Source organism: Heterocephalus glaber, unplaced genomic scaffold (assembly GCF_053883595.1).
Source record: "Heterocephalus glaber isolate CG9 unplaced genomic scaffold, H.glaber_assembly_v1.0 deba00001572, whole genome shotgun sequence".
In the NCBI taxonomy this organism is placed as follows: domain Eukaryota; kingdom Metazoa; phylum Chordata; class Mammalia; order Rodentia; family Bathyergidae; genus Heterocephalus; species Heterocephalus glaber.
Genome location: NW_028258357.1, coordinates 5,218,661 through 5,236,343, shown reverse-complemented (window position 1 = coordinate 5,236,343; position 17,683 = coordinate 5,218,661).

The window sequence follows — 17,683 nt, the reverse complement described above, 5'->3', positions numbered from 1 at the left end:
TATTAGGCAATTATTAACAAATTTTAAAGAACAGAAATTAACCAGAATATATCCCCTGAGCGCGGGGAAATTAACCTAGAATTTTTTTTTCAGTATGTTAAAATATCATTGCAAGTTTTAGTATCCAGTGGCAAATAGCCAGCTGCGATGCAGTCATGGAGGGCATAGAGGCGCTGCCATTCGGGCTAACTGTGAAGGGCAATGTGGCATGAAGGAGTCAGTGGGAAGAATCAGCGTTCTGCCTCGGTGCTCCTGAAGTCCTCTGGGAAAGATTGCTATTCTGCTTCACATGGAATTGAAGAATTTCATTCTTTTACTATACATTTCCTGTGAAAATGTAGATAATCGAAGGCAGAATATGTTTTGATTTGAAGGATTCCATTATATTTCTTTTCAAAACTCCCTTTGAAGTTTTAAGCAAAAGACAATTCCATTACATAAGGAAATATGTAAATCGTGTATTCATGTTAAATTACCTTTGTATCAAGAAAAGAATGCATTCATATAGTCATCTCCCATCTAAGGGAAAAATAATACATTTTCTCTAGTTATCAGGGCTTTAAATAACCAAACCCATATTATAGTTATATGATTCTTAATATTTTCTGTACTCAATGATAATTTACACCAAACTTCAAATTATCCAACTATGATCATTGGCATTTACTAGTGAATAAATAAAATTAAAAAATTATAATTTCAACATACATATGCAGCTACAATGTTTACCTTAATAACTAACCTAACAAACAGTGGTTCTGTTAAATCACATGAAGAGATAGTTTCAAATTAGAAAAATTAAAACAAAATGAGAAAAATAATTGTGATAGGAGTCACATCTTATATCTAAACTCAATTCAGAAGTTAAAAAGAGGTACTGACTATACTGAACCTAGAAGGACCAAAAAGGATTTGGGGAGCTCATTCCTTCTTGCATCTTCCTTATTGCCTCTATCTGCAGCAAAGCTAGAACACAGAGTATCTGCGTAGCCCTGGGGACATCCCAAATTTTAAGATTTTTTTCAATAACATATGTTTTAAACTCATTCATTAGATTCCTTTTGTTGAGATGTTAAATTAATTAAATGGTTGTTTCATATGCAAATAATTGAAATTCTCATTCTCAGTGGCAACGTGTTTTTCTGGATCAAAAGTCATTCATCTATTCAAACAACCCACCTGTCTTACTTTCCCGTCTTCAAACAATTCACAGTATTTCCTCACTCTAAAATATATCCATTTCTCATCTCCTTGACATAACTCCACTTCTTTAATTTTTCAACTACCAGTGAGATTAGACAGTTAATTTAAAACTAAGAATTAATTTTCCATTAAATTATCATATACAGCCTCCAATATGATTAATGATTTTCATCTACCTCCTCTACTCCATGTTCCAAATCCCCTTTCCCTCTTTAAAAAATACTTTGTTTAAAGTAGGTAGACTAGATAGCCAGAGTTACCTTGACCTGCATCTCTGAAAGGTTATAGGTCCTGGTTGCCATGCTCTTATCAGTTTATGTTTGCCAGACATGTACTAGGGAAGTGAATATCAAGTAATTCTTAAGGTCATGAATGCAATGCATCTATGAATTAGCAGCCCAGCTACCTCATAAAACTGAGAGTGAGTTATATTAGTATGGTAAGTGTATCTGCTAATGTATTCGCACAAGAACCCAGTGGTCAGTATCATCCAGATCTTTAGCTTTAGTAGGACTCTCACTGTATTACACAGTGGAAATATCTTTCCTCTGGTAACAGGACTTTTCAACCCAAAGACAGGTAAGAATCAAAAATATTAATTCTCTAAATTACAAGTAGGTAATTGAGTATGCTCATGAATGGGTTCATGAACATTTGGTTCCAAGGCCAATATACGTCTGTATACGTCTGTAGAAGAAATGCCATAAATTGCCATCATTAGGTTACAGGATAGTCTGGGCTACTTGTTTATGAAACTTAATTGTCCCATCTATGCCGTTCTGATCCTAATCCCGAATTTGTTTTGTAAATTTTGTGTTACTTATGACAGTTTATTTCTCTTTTTGTCTTTGACTTGGTAGGACCCAAATGGCTAGCTTACCATTCATAGTTATGGCCATAAGATCAGTTAATCACCGACAATGTGACCATCATTCCTGACATGTCAACTTCATTGGGTTAAGGAGCCCTTAGTAGATCAGTAAAGCATGCTCCTTGTTATGTCTTAATGGGCCATGGAGGAATGACTATATATGTGTGTGTGTGTATATATATATATATATATATATATATGATTCCTGCCCCATTCCTCTCTGGCATTGCTCCCTTGCTCTGCTTTCTGACCTCACCTAATGAAGTAGCTTTGCTCTGTCACGCTTCTTGGCAATGAGATTCTGCCTTTGTCCCTGACTCACATGAACTGAATCTCCTGAAACTTGAGCTAAATTGTAGATATTGTATCTCAGGATAGGTTAATGTATTTTAACAAAGACAACACACTCTGCACTGCAGTTACAATGGAAGCTACTCCTTATCTGCCACTCTCCATCAGCGAAAAACCAAGCTCCTACCTATACTCAGCTTTCAATTAGAACCTAACTAGTAAACTAAGTAGGATTATGATGTAAATTACCATTGTTACATTTTTTATGCCTTTGAAGGTGACACTAATCTGTGTCTTTTCAGTAGGAGAGCGGTGTTATTTTTAATTTCTACTCTTGTCTTGAGGTTACAGATTGAAGATCTTGTCTTTATTGCTCCTGTAGTTCTTAAACTATAGAACAAGAAACCAATATGAGAATTCTGACAACTTTGAAGTGTCTTCATTGAGACAATCATTTGACAATCGGCAATAGGTCCGTGGAACCATTTAACCCACTGTGAGATGATACTGTACTGAGCCAGGACTCCAATTACAACTGTCCCTTATACAGCCTTTATCTATAATACTGCTTTGGACAGTCTAGCACATATTCATATCAAAATATGGAACAAATCTTTCTTACAACGTGGGTATTTCTCTTTCCCCAGTTTATGGTAAGCCAAATAAATGGTAGAAGCCTGTTTAAGAAAGAATTTGGATAATAGCTACTATATACCTTTGTCATATGCTGCAGGATTCTTGTTCAGGTAACAGATTCTATGTCTGAGAACAGACCCAGGTCTGAGATGAGGACTCAGGATGAGATGATGACTTTTAAGTTGTGTAATCTTACTTCCTGTACCTATTCATCCATTCATATTCTCTTGCAATTGCATATTATAAAGAATACTTTATGAGCTGTTCATGTGTCTTGCTGTAGGAGTACAATAAACGATCCATATACACTCTAAATATAGACATTTTGTGTTCCTGTCTAACACCCCAAACTTGCTGAGTATGAGGAGAATTTTATTTGCCCTTTTTTTGGTGTTTAAGTAGTGTCACATGGCTTCTATTATTCATGGACCTGCTCATTCCTGTTGATATTTAAGGGTCTAGATACAATAACAGCAACTTCTAACGTCAGCCCCAAAATATTGAGGACAAATGGCACTGCACTCTTCAATGGTTCTATACTGGATTATACTGTTCATCACCAGTACATTCTTTGCTCTGTTGATAAATATATGTTATCATTTTCATTATGTCAAAGAACATACAACTTGAAAATTCCCTGGGCTTTGAAGGTAGATCTATTCTAGCATGCCCTTTAATCTAAGGCTTTTCCTTCCTTTCTCCCTAGTCTGCCATGGCAATCCTTGCATCTGTATTGCCTTTACTTGACCCATAACATTTTCCATGGTCTTAAGACAATCCCAGCAGTAGATTAGAAGGAATTTCTGTGAGCCCTTCTTAGAGTGTTAATGTGATTCATAAGAATGTTCTACATACTGATCAACTCTCATATCCAGCTTTATATTCTGTCCCCCCAAAACCTCTTTGAGGCACCACTTTTAGGCTTCACTTTCAGGCATGCTCTTCAATTTCTGCTTGCCCATTAGATTTTGGCAAGAGCAGGTTTAGTATTCCCAGGTAGACCTCTCTGAGTTTTCAATTTACTCATGGGCATGAATATCACAAGAGAGGTTGCGATAAATCCTGAAGACAAGCATTGATTTTTAAGGCACACCCTAATTCCGAAGCCTCTGTGTAAATTATAAGTAAGTGGGAACAACACATTTCCAATAAGAAACAGTGAACATTTGCTCAAGTAGAGAGACTGAGTAGAACTTGCAGGGCCCTCAAGTGCATCTATGCAAAGTATCAATATTCAAATCTTTCTCTATCAGGGTTCTGATGCTAGATTGTGAGAATTCTTCCCAAGAGTCATAATATCCTGCTCTGTAGTTCTTCCACTGTCACAGTTAGGACTTGTGTTTGGTCTATATCTTTCAGCCATTTAAAATCAAGAGATGTTCATCAGTGCATTGAAGCAGATTCTCTTGCTCTCAAAACTTGCTTTTAATTGCTAGTTAGTAAGAGTGTATCTGCCATCTCCCTTTGCCCACACCCACCCAAAGACACAGTCATTGTAAGTACGCTTTCTTTCATATTACTGAATATTAACGGTAGTCCGTTGGTTAGTGTGTCACATTCTACTTTGTATCCCATCCAATTCACATGTGACCTGTCACACATGAATGCCTTATTAATTGTATTGCTGTAACATGCTTGGAATTACTAATGCTCTACCTACCGAGAATGAAGAGCTTCTTCATATCACCTGTCCAGAGCATGATTCATCTCCAGAATTCCAATTTCAGGCTCTGCTTTTCAGAACAATCCCTGATATGACTATCTTAAGTGAAACTTCTTAAAGCCAAACTCAAGTATTTGTTGGAGAAGTTATTTATCAGAGGTGTGGCCTCATGGAAGAATTAAGTAAACAGGTGAGGTCAGGGAAAGAAGACTAAGCAAGGATGTGGCCTCAATTAATTAGTTTCAGCTTAGTCCCGAGAGGTAATCTAGAACATAAATTATGTTTGCATTTGCCTCTCCTTGAGGCAAGTCTACCACATGGCTAGCAGTACTGAATCTCTTCGTATTCCCCATGTTAACCAGTCATTGTCTTCAGTTGTCCAGATATGAAGAGGAAACCAAACAAAGCAATATTCTTTATAGAAAAAGGCAGTTGTGCATCTATCTGCACCAGTACTCACTGAGGCTGGGAGAGAATGTATTGCTCAAGCTTCCAGCAATGACCAGTATCCTCACTGTCTACTAGCACCACTAACAGCCTTGAACCATTAATTTCTTAACTCATCAACAGTCTTGATGATCCGAAGGAACAAATAAGTAGATTCCTGATTCTGCTTATGAATCATTTTATGCCTTTCTGCAAGCTCGTAAATAATACTTAATTCTGATTTATTTTCCTAAAATAAAATAGTGAAAAAGGAATATCAGGTCACAGTTTTTCACCTGAAAATGTCTGTAAAGTTGTAAAATAATAGAGTTAGATACCTCAGGTTGCATTTTTAAAATATGGCTGTAAGAGGACTAGAATACTGCTAAAAGTCAATAATTAGGTACTTCACTGAGGATAGTTTTTAATTTTAGGCCTTGTGGTTTATAGGAAAGTATAAAAACACTATTTTCCAATGTATAATAGCATCAGAATCACTGTGAATTAAATTGATAGTATGCTTATGGATTTCAAAAATACATATGAGAAAGTATATTAGCATTTTGCTATTAAATAAAATATAGTATCCTAAGAAGTAATTTCTGGAAGTAGATCTACTGGTAAGAGAATTTGGTTAACATACCTTAAAAGGATCATGGACTCAATATGCATCCATTTAGCTATAAATGTCTCTAGTTTCTCATTCTTTATGGCTGAGTAGTACTCCATTTTATTAAAAAAAAAAAAACAACCCATATCTTCTTTATCCAGCTTTCAGTTGATGGGCACTTGGGCTATTTCCAAGCTTTAGCTATTACAAACTATGCTGCTATAAACATGGGTACACATATATTACTGTGGTATGATTCTTTTAATTCGTTTGGGAAGATACCCAGCAGGGGAATAGCTGGATCAAATGGGAACTCTAATCCTAGTTCTTTGAGGTATCTCCATACTGATTTCCTCAGTGGTTGCACCAGTCTGCACCCCTACCAATAATGGAGAAGGGTTCCTCTCTCCCCACACCCCAGCCAGCATTTGTTATTGGTTGATTTCTTGATAGCAGCCATTCTTTCTGGGGTGAGGTGGAATCTCAGTGTTGTTTTGAAAGAAATGGAAACAGGGTATATGTGAATAGGGAAGGGTGGAAGGTGGGGAAGGTGCACAGGTAATGGGGAAAAAATAAGAACCAAGATGCATCATCTACAGGTACAAGCACCCAATGATAAATGTAAATGTATTGTATACCTAAAATGTACTAATAAAAAAATATTTAAGCAAAAAAAAAAGGACCATGGAATAATTCAACTTTGGCCATTTCTATCTTTTTGATTGTGTTTGACACCCATAACACTGAAATACGTGATGCAGGATAAAATTGTAGCTATAATTTTATGGCTTATGTAAGAATGTGACTGATGGAAATAGAGTCAGATAGTAGAAATTGGACTTTGGTATTCACTAAGACTCCTGTTATTCGGGGGCATCAACCCAAACCAAATGACAGTCCTGTGCAATCAAAGTGGAAGCGCATTCTCTGATGCAAAAATGTCAATCGAGATACTTCTTTGGTGTCTATTATGAATTATTTCAATTAGGTTGAAGTTGTTACATACAGAATTAGTAATCAGGGGGTATAGCTCAGTGGTAGGGCATTTGACTGCAGAATTAGTAATCAGAAAAAAATATTTAAATTATATTCCATTTTAAATGAATGAGATTTTTAAAAACCCTTCCTGATGTGATTATCTACTTTCTGTGTTCAAGCAATTTAAAAAATCATTTTGGTCCATTAAGAAATTTTTCCTTCATAATTGCTCCCAGGAGTAATGCAGGTTTAATAGAAAAATTTAGAAAAGCTGGAGAACTATTCAGGCTCTACCATTGTGTAACATAATCTTAACATATTGGTTCATAGTTTTATTTTGCTTTAAAACATATGATCCCAAGGTTGAGGCAGGTGGATTGCCAGAAGTTCAAAACCACCCTGGCCTTCATAGTGAGACCCTGCCTCAAAAAACCAAACCCAAAAGAATTTAAAAATCATCCAAAGTATCTTACATTGTAAGCATTAATTGAGTGAATTTGTAGTATATCATGAAACAACACTTAAAATATCATGTGATCTTGTATTTGACATCCATTCTTTTCCTAGGCACAGTATTTGTATCAAGACCCATCAACCATGTCCCTTGTGTCTCTTCAGCTCTTTTAAAAATAATTTTCAAGCTTCTGTTTGTCTGTACTTCAATTTGGATAGTTTTTTTCTTTCTACTTTTGCGAACATTCTCTTTAGTTGATTCTTATATAGTTTTAAAATCATAGTATTCTTTATTAATTTGTGGTCTCAATTCTGTTACATTCTAGATGCTCTAGGTATTTTTATATTTTACAGACTTCTGCTGTATTTCTCAATCTACCATATTATTTTCTTGAAAGCATACAAACATTTATTTTAAGCACATTATGAAGACTCCATTATTAGAATCTGTTTTTCCTGTGGTTTGTGCTTTTCTTGGTTATTATTCAGGTTTCCTCTTTATTTCCCTTGTTGATTTGTGTTGTATGGTGGCACTCAATTAAAAACTTCAGATAAGTTTTTATGCCATGAATGATATTCCTCTAAAGAGAACTTATATCTGCTGTTTCCATTAATAAAAAGACACTTGCATACTAGACTTACTTCTTTAGATCTAGTAGAGATCAACATGTTTTCAAACTAAGCTACAATTCTTATAGGTGTCTCTTTCAAATCACTCTTTTGTGCTGTCCATTGGCATGAGCAACAAATATCTGGGGCATTTACTAGGCATGTTTGCTTTCTGTTGCTATAGCAAACACTGGACATAAATTTAAATAGAGGAAAGGTGTGTTTTAGGCCACAGTTGAAGATGTTCAGTTCATGCTCAGTTGGCCCATTGCTCTGGGCTCATTATAAGGCAGGATGTTATGGCAGAAGCACAGAGCACACTCATCCCATGTAGGAAAGAGACTTGAGTCCCACATCGCCGTCAAAATTGTGCTCCCAGTGATTTAAAACACCTCCTAGGCTCCACTTTTTCAAGTTTCTGTGACCTCCTAATGGCACAGTGAACAAACACTTAACATATAGACTGTGTGTGGTGGTGGTGGGGGGGCAGTCTATATCTAAAATAAAGCAGTAAATATTGGGTAGTGACTGGGAAGAAAAGTTCTCAGAATAAAATGACTCCAAAACTATGTTTACTTTTCTGGAATTCTTTATTCTCCTAGATGTTTGCTTCATGAACTGAAATATTAGCTCTTATACCTTTGGATTACATGCTCCAATGTTTCTAGCTACATTCACTGAAGACTATCACATTTAAGGCTAGAATGTTTCAGCCAGAAACATTCCAATGTTGTTAAAAGATCAAATTGAATGAAAAATCACTGCATACATTTTAAAAAATTCTTTTGACTCATATGTTCCACCATCTTTGAAATTTTTTAATTTACTTACATCAGTTATTTTCAAAGCACTTTCTTTATGTATAGTCTAAAATTCAAATACATTATAGATCTTATTTAAATTGGTTTTCTTCACATGCCGCACCACAGAAAGGATTCCAGAATTAATTTTAGCAGCTCATTTACAACTTTTCCAAACAATAATATGGGGAAAAAAATCTGTATTTCAAGCTCTCTGCTTTAGATATATTTTAAAAATCAGAAGTAGAGTTTCAATAAATGACTGCAATTTACATTGATTTTCCATGCACATCTTAACAGCTTTTCCAATTTTTTTAAAAAAACAACTTTTCAGAACTAAAAATAAGTTGGATTTAACTTTTTTAGCAAAAATATATCTGATTCCTCTTTTCATGAATCTAACTTTTTAAAAGAATATGTTTTAATCAGTAAAAGGAAAAAATAAAGCCTGTAACTATATTTTAAAACCTTTACTTTGAACAAAGATGTTAACATATACTATGATCCAAAGAAGGGTATTCTGCTAACATTTCTATCAAAATTTACCCTGGAAATGTACATGTGTAAAAATGTGATAAATAATGCCCTACTAGTAGTACAAAGACCTGTTATACCAGGGATCCTGCATTATTTTAAAGTTCCGAAAATATCAAAGAAATGTGTTGTTAGTTTTATTATTTAATGTTTAAATAATTTGGACCAAAAATAGGTGCTGTACAATGTTGTAAGGATCTTTTAAAATCTGACCATATAAGTATTATTCTCTAAAAATGTTAATTTACCTATTGTAACATTGTTTAATGTTTTTCAAGAATGGAGCCTAGATAACTAGTTTGGCTGAACTTTAGGTCACTTTGAATTAAAACTTACTAAAATATTAAAGTGTAAGGATTTGTTGTCTATAAACAGTTCTATGCCTGCATTTTAAAAATAGAGACATGAAACAAAATGTGTCTAATGTGATATTGAAATTCAATAGCAATTTGTTTATGTCAGAAATGATTAATCAATTAAAATCTAACATTGAAAATCAGGCCAAAAATAATAAAATGGCTAAACTTTTGAAACAAATTTTGTCTACAGAGATCTGTTTTGTTATAATTCTGTGGATTAGGAATACCACCTAGTGGTTGAAACTTTGTATTTTTTAGGACCAGTAAGTTTGTGCTACCTTATTTGTTCTTTAATGTAAATGCCACATATTTGCCTATTCCTTGTTAATTTTATTTCCTTTGAGCATACACTAACTTCATTTACTGTTGCTTTTTTTTAAGAGTAGGAAAAATTTATTGAGAGAAAGAAAACTTTTGTCTAGGAGAGACAGAAAGGGGAGCAGAAAGTGGGTTGCACCCCCACCTCATGAGTCAAAGATGCTTTATACAGCACAGCCATAGGGTGAGACAGGTAAAAAGTGGGACAAAACTATAAGACTCAATGGATATTTACAAAATGGGCATGAGGTGGGACAAAACCATGACCAACCAATAAGATTGCAAGTACAGTCACCTAAGTAATATTGATTAAATGGGGGTCAAATGATGGAGCAAGTCATGTAGCAAGTATACAAGGATTTTCAGTAAGGGTGGGTCAGACTCCCTACCCAGGTGATTGATACCTACTTAGAGTATCAATCACTATTATTCATCCTACATAGGTGTGCTAATTTCTCTCCTTTTACAATGCTGCCCTTCAGTGAATGTGTCTTCACTATCCTCCATATTGTCTCCTCCTGGGCTGGACCTAACTGCCTACAAGATATCTAGTTAACTTACCTATCTGCAATATTCACCCCTCTGAAGAAGTGCTCCTAACTGCTGTGAGAGGGCAAAGGGTAAAGACTGCTCTGGCTACTTCCAGTTGAAAAGGGTTGTAGTTATGATCAGCAGTCAGAGTTGCTCTAGAGAGGGTCTATCTAAGGCTGTTGATAGGTGCCAGGCACTATCATCTTGGTAGCCATATAGCTTTAAGTCTGGAGAAGACAAAAGCCAAAGAAACAGTTAAGAATACATGGGCCAAATTATAAGGTCAGCAGGATTGCTATGAATATAGCCAACAAGTGTTTCCACTGGGAGGCACTAGTAATAGCCTCCCACAAAGAGGATAAGGAGAAGGTCCAGGGGACTTCAGAATCCAACGTAGAAGATGTATTGTATAGTTTAGCAGTTATGAGCTGTTTACAAGGTCAATCTGGTGGATCCCGGTAAAAGCAGTCTAGCACACTTGTCATTGGTTCCATTTGTATGACTCCTTGGATTTTGGCAGCCTCCAGGCAAGAATAAATAAAACTTTTTAAAACTAGAGCATACATAATCTAAGCATGAGCACACTAGAATGGAAGGGCAGGTTGGGGAGAAAGTCACACTTAGAAATTGAAATAGTGACTTTAACCTGCTGGCTCTTAGATTCTTTCATTGATAAAGGTTATGTATAAGTTTGATACTTTGTCATAAATCTCTCTGGTTTTAGCTATAAGAAGATGAGACAATCTGAAGAATAAATCTTGCTAAAGAAATTTAAAACTCTAGCTGAGCTCTTATAGATTTTACTATAGTTTTCTCCTAATGATCCATAACTGTAGCTAGAAACTACCAGAACGGGTTAGTGGCTGGAGCCCCCTTTTATAACTAGCTTTATTACTATGGCATTATTTTATACCTCTTTTGGTTATTCTTTTCTTCTGGTTGTTTAAGACCAAGTTAAAGTGAGACCTGTGCCAATCAGTATGAAACTGTTGCTGTCTATCAAGGTCAGTTAAGTCTCCTCAGGCATTACATTGGAACCATACTTAGAGCCTCTCAGCTCCTCTGTCAGTGTCAGTCATCACGATGGGTCATGGCCTTGCTTGGCCATGTTGCTTTCAGTGAAAGCATGGGAGATTTTTCCCTCTTTGTGACCCTTCTTTTGCACATGGTACATTTGTCCTCTGGTGCCCAGCAATCACCCTGCTCAGGAGGTTGAGTGACTTACCAAAGATGTAGGATCCTGTAGGAAAGGTTCCTTTGTGTTCTGGATCTTTGTTAACCTTGAGGGGCCAGGGCCAAAATATTGGCTGTCCTCATAGCCCAGTTACCTTTCTAGTTTTGGTCTCCAAACTTTAGTTGTTGAACACCCAGAAGAGAAGATCAGTGACATAAGTATTTCAGTAGGAGCAATGAGCTTAACTATTATAATAGTTAAAACATCAAGCACTTTTGAAGTTTAAAGCACAGTTAGAGGGCTGTTATTACTTGCCAACCATGGCTGTTTCAGTAGTTGAATCCCTACAGAATGTTAACAGATAAACATTATATAGTATAGAGAAACTTAAGATCAAAAGCTACACATAGTATTTTAGTATGACAATCATGATGACATTTTCTTTGTAACACTTACATGTCCATCTTAGTACAGAATAGTCTTTTAGTCAAACACCTCCATCTGATCACAAGACATTAAATGACAGAAAGAAAACTTTAGACAGTAAATGACATAAAGAAAACTCTTATTTGTTATCCTTTAGTAGGATGCCATCTAAAGACAATATACATATTGGCCTATAAAGGTACCTTAGAAATTCATAATGTCTAGCCTCTAATTTTAGTGTGTGACATTGTTTCAAATGTTTGGTGACTGAGCATCCAAGTCTGGTGACACATATGCATCACATAAGTTTTTAAGAAAATTATTATTTGAGTGGTTTTCTCATGCTTGGTTGACATATACATGCTATCATAAATAGCTGGGGTGCAAGGGAAAGGCCGATACCTGAGTCAAAAAAGCTCATTACCGTAAACAATATCCTAGAAGTCTTGTACACTCAGAAGACATGAATACATATATAAATACCATGAAATAACAATGACTATCGGTTACATGAAACCCTTTGTCCCTTAATTTTGTTTTGTACAAAGAACATTTTAAATAAAACCTCATTTTCCCACAGAAAACTTAGACCATGACCAAGGTATACCTATCACAATGATATGTTTAGCAATGTATTTCCCACGAGGCTATGGAAATTATTGGGGTCCCTTTTGTGAACAAAGGCTGGGATAAAATTTTTCCCAGGTAGCTGCTCCTTTATTTACCAAAGGGAGTCCTTTCCAGTAGTTTTTCTAAGCCCAAGAGTCTTTATTTAATTGTCTTAACAAATTTTTAGGTGACCTGTAACACCCAGATCATAACAAGTAACATATTGTTTTTGACCAATGAAAGAGTCCCAAGATATTATATATAGACAACAATATGTACTGCATTTGTAAAACCAGTTGACATTATTTGGATAATCTGGCAACCTGGGGGAAACATGTCTTTAGTGACATTTATAAGCCAACTTGAGTTACAGGCAAAAATCTTAAAAAATCCAAAATACCAAAAGAAAATAACTCAAATAAAACAGCTGTATGTGTTGCAACAAATTGAACAGACAGACAGACACAAACATAAGACAACTTGTTTATAAACCAGAGTCCACTCAGATGTATTTGCCATAGTTGAATTATAATAACTTTTATAATTTTTAGGTTTATAATTATAAAAAGACTTGTCAGAACTTTGTAGATTAACAGAGATCTCTTGTAATATGAATCAAAAGGAATAAAAAACTTCTACACCTGTGAAAGCAAAGACCATTTCAAAATGGGCCCTACGCTGATGGTTTATCTGACTGGAATACCCAGCTATACAGGCTTCTCATTGTTGATTTGCTAACCATACTTGTTTCCTCTAAAGGGACAAGCCATTAAAGGTAATTTTAACTATCTCCAGTGCAGGTCTTCTCAGGCCAGGTTGGCATGTAGAAGAGACTAGGTGACACTCTTTGGAGCTAAGTATGAATTCCAAGCAGTGAGGAAAGAAGGCCTGCCAAGGCTTCAACCTGCTGTGCTGCACATGTCTACCTATGACAATTTTTCCCATTTTGAAAAGAAACAAAGGGTAAAAAGGTATCCCTGTCTATCCCTCTTGTTCTGTGCCCAATCTAAGGTGTCCCTTAGACTTTATCTCATCCAGCGCCAGTAGCAGCAGACTAGAGGTGCAAGGAAATGGCCAGAGCCAGGTTAGCTATTCTTACCATTCTCTAATTTTGCTGAGGGCTGAAGCACAGATAAATCTGAACTAAAACTTTTACATTTAGTTTTTGAGTTTTAGGATTAAACCTAGACTAGTTTTCCATATGGCCCAGAGATACGTGAAGGTCAGCTTTACTCTGGAAGGATTCCAGGGAGGGAAAACTCACCATTCTGGAAGCTTTGTCTTGAAATCCAGCAGCCATAGAAGAGGAAAGTGCCTTGAATCAAACTGTGTTATTTCTCAGGGGCAGGGCCATGGAGAAGGGACAGAAGAGTTCCCTTAAGTATGGCATAAGAACTAAATCTTAACCTTCTTAGCTGTAGAAGGACAATTAAGGTTAGGAGCTTTTCCAGAGTGGATCTGCAATCCTTAGATCCATGGCTTTAGAGAAAAAAGCTATAATTGACTCCAACTGAATTGCCAAGCAGAAAATCAAACCATTAATCAAAGAACCCAAATGGCTGCTTTTTGCCTGATGAGATGAAATGTTCTAAATATATTGAAAGTGTTCTAACTATATTGTTTAGGGTTTTTCTTCTGAAATAAATTATTTTGAATCTATAATATCTAATTTATGATTTAAATACCCTATAGGCTGTTGAGTGGCTCCCTGATCTTGTAGTAACATTCCCAAAGCCATGTCTCACCTTTTATTAACATACAAACTGAAGTGGTGTCCTGTAGGTAGGCACTTAGAAGCCTTGTTTGAGCTTCTGGAATGTGGTATGGGAACCAGGTTCCCAGGTTAAAATATGGGTATCTGTCTTTTGGGTTTTTCTGTAAGCCAATAGATGGGTCACACAGTCTCACTATATCTTGGTACCTGAAGGACACAAAAGCCTGTAATTTCTAGGAATGTCCTTAGCTATTTTAGAGTCTTGGCCTGTGGAAAGGAAAGAATTGGTTTCATTCTTTCTTCCCCTAGTCTTTGGGTTCCTTTAGATATAATAAAGCCTAAATATTTTACCTCAAGGCTGCAAAGTTTTCCCTGAGATCTAGAAACAGACCCCTGTCTGTTAGAAAATTCAGCAGAGCAGATGTCCTGGCTAGAAAGCTCTTCTGAGGGGCACATAACAGCATACCATCTAGATTTTGCAAGACTCTGGCAGGAAAAACTACAGTATTTCCTTCTATCAAATCAGGATCCAGGGATATTTTCAGCTTTTTCCTGATAAATAGTTGACAATTTAAATGAACTGAAGGGCTTAGTTCTCATGTTTTTAGACCTTCAAGAATACACGCCTGAAAACATCTATTTAATTGCCTATCTGATTGGCAGGCCAGTAGGGATCTTGTATAGGAATTGCTTGTGTTCCAGTAGAAACCAGTTGTTCCCCTGGCTGTCTATCTTTTGAGCTTCCAAAATTAAGATAATATCTGTCCCTAAATGTAGTAAAAGCTTGCAATACTACTTGTCTCTCATTAGAAATCAATGTTTGATTTAAGAGCAACATTACATTTTTTAAATCTAGTCCATAGGTCTGTGTGAGTCCTCTAAAGACCTCAATGTACATGTCAGTGTCATCTGAAAACTTTTTAAAATCTCATTTAATCTGTCTTAAATCACTGAGAGAAAAAGACACATGAACACAGGTAGTCCATATTTGCCATTTACTTCCTGCAAGAGATGTTGTCCTTGATGGACCTGAACAACTTAACTAAGGATAGGTATAGCCTCATAGAGATTAATTATGGCTGACTAGAAACTCCACCCTCAGCATCTGGTGGTTAGGGCAAGAAGTAGCCTCGGGCTTAGAGATACTGAATGCCTTAAAGGTGAGGTGTCTCTCATTTTTCTACAGCCCACATTTACATTTGGACATAAGCAAGAATTACTTCTTAGTGTAAAGAAAATTTCAACATAAGATGATTTTGACCATTTTCTCTCTTTTACAGTATAATTCTAACTGTGAGATAGCATCACAGTACTTTCCTCTGTGTACTTGGCTTTAGGAGGTAGGCAGACCACATGTGGGTTTAGAGAAATAATACATTCCAAAGGAGTATGAAGTTCAGATATGGAGTTCCTAAGCTGAAACAAGAGAATCAAATATGGTGTCCCATAAGTATCTACTTGATTCCTGTGCCCTTTAGGGCACCTTCTAGGGTTCATACCACTCTAGGGTAGGTAGCTACTGTCTGGAGGAAGAACCAGAAACTAAAACCAGACTGGACTATCTACACTTTACCAGTACAAGATCTTATCTTCCTCAGGTAACTCATATCCTTACTCCAGTAGGTACTCTCAAAGCACAAGTTACAATGGACTTCAGCCCTAACAATCATGTTTAGAAAAGGAAGTATTGCTAGCAAACCAAGAGATTTAAACTATTGCTTTCTAGGTCCTTGAAAGAGAGAGAGAGGAACATAGGTCAACAGTCAAATTAGGGCACTTTTCCTGCAAAAGAGATCACCTCCAGAGATGGATCAGAGATTCTGCCCTGAGCCCTAGAGCAGAGAAAGCTCTGAGACACTTTTGTTGTCTATCCAGCCATTGAGGCAACTTTTATTATCAGCAAAGCAAGGCTATTCCTTTAATGTTCATTTTAAATTCACTAAGTATTTGAAACTCATAGATCCTCCTAACAGCCACAATCTACACAGTAAAGGGACTCTTGTCCACTTCTTACACACGCATGAAGGAACAGAAAAAGCTGGCTAAAATAGTCCCATATTCTAGTCAGCATGTAAAAACACAAATGCAAGTTACTGATTGTTATTTTCCCTAGTGTAAGACAAAACAATTGTTGTGAGTTGACTTCATCTGACTTTCTGGAAGGAGGAGTGGTCTGACTTCCATGGATTCTCAAATGAACTCCCAACAAGTTGGAGAAAAGTTTAAGGGGAGTTTCTAACTCACTAGCAGAAATTAAAAGTCCAAATAAAGCTCAAGCTGGTTAAACATCCAAAAATCTTCATATAGCATTTTATAAGTTGACAGTCTATGTTCCAAAGTCCATAACCTAACAGCAAAGGCATTTTTCCCCTACACATATAAATGATGAAGACCATACCTAGGGGGGAGAAAAAGTTCAGGTAGCTTTTATTCTATCAAAGATTTGTTTTGTACATTTGTCTAGAGGTCTTACTAGTAGTAGAGAAACAGCTCAAACCAGTAGCTCAGGTCTTAATGGAGGCTTAAGAAAGGGCTCTGATATCATTGTTTCAGATTACTCTAAGACAGAGGATATCTGATGATCACTGACAGAGTTTCCCTTTCACCTCACTGAGGAATCCAGATACGGACAAGATGTGAAGATCTTCTGCTGATTACTCAGATGGGCTGTCAGGAGCTAGTTTCTTCTGAGGGAACTTTGGGTATCTGCTAGAGAGTAGCTCTGGCCATGACCCCTCAGACATTGCCTCAGTTTCTTCTAGTTTCATACAGTAAGAGATCTGTCTGTTAAAGGAACCCAATTGCCTATCTGGTCAGTGTTCCACCCACCATTGGCATCAATGGGAGTGGGGATTCACCAGAGGACAACTGGAGAAACCCGTCTTCTACTTTGAGAGTGGCAACTGCCCTAAAGGCAATTAATTACTAGCTGGCAGAGTAACCATTGTTTGGCATTCTCTAAGGGACAGATAAAAGCCTGAACTGTCTTTATCTGAGACATCTTCATAAGAGACCCATTTTACAACATTTTTATGCAACTAAGTCCAAATGCAACATATACAAAACAAGAATAAAACATAATTTTAACAAAAGACAATGCATAAGAAAAATAAGAAATTTGCAAACATTTAAAACATAACTTAAAATTAAAGCTTTTGAAACAAAGGCCAGAATTTATGAAAGAAAAATCAGAATCTATGAAACAAATGTCGAGAGCCCAGGAAACAAAAATTACAATCTATAAAGCAAAAAGACCAATGTTAGAACCTATGGAATGGAAGCAAACTCTTACCCCCAGCCAGTAATTTTGGTAGAAGACCTCCAAAATGATATAGCAGGAAGAGATGTAACTCCCAAACTTACTAGATATCTGACACATGAGTTCGTGTTCTCTAAAATCAAAGAATGAATTCTATGAACAACGGAAGTGAAGAGTAGGAAGAATTTATTGAGAGAAAGAAAGCTTCTGTCTAAGACA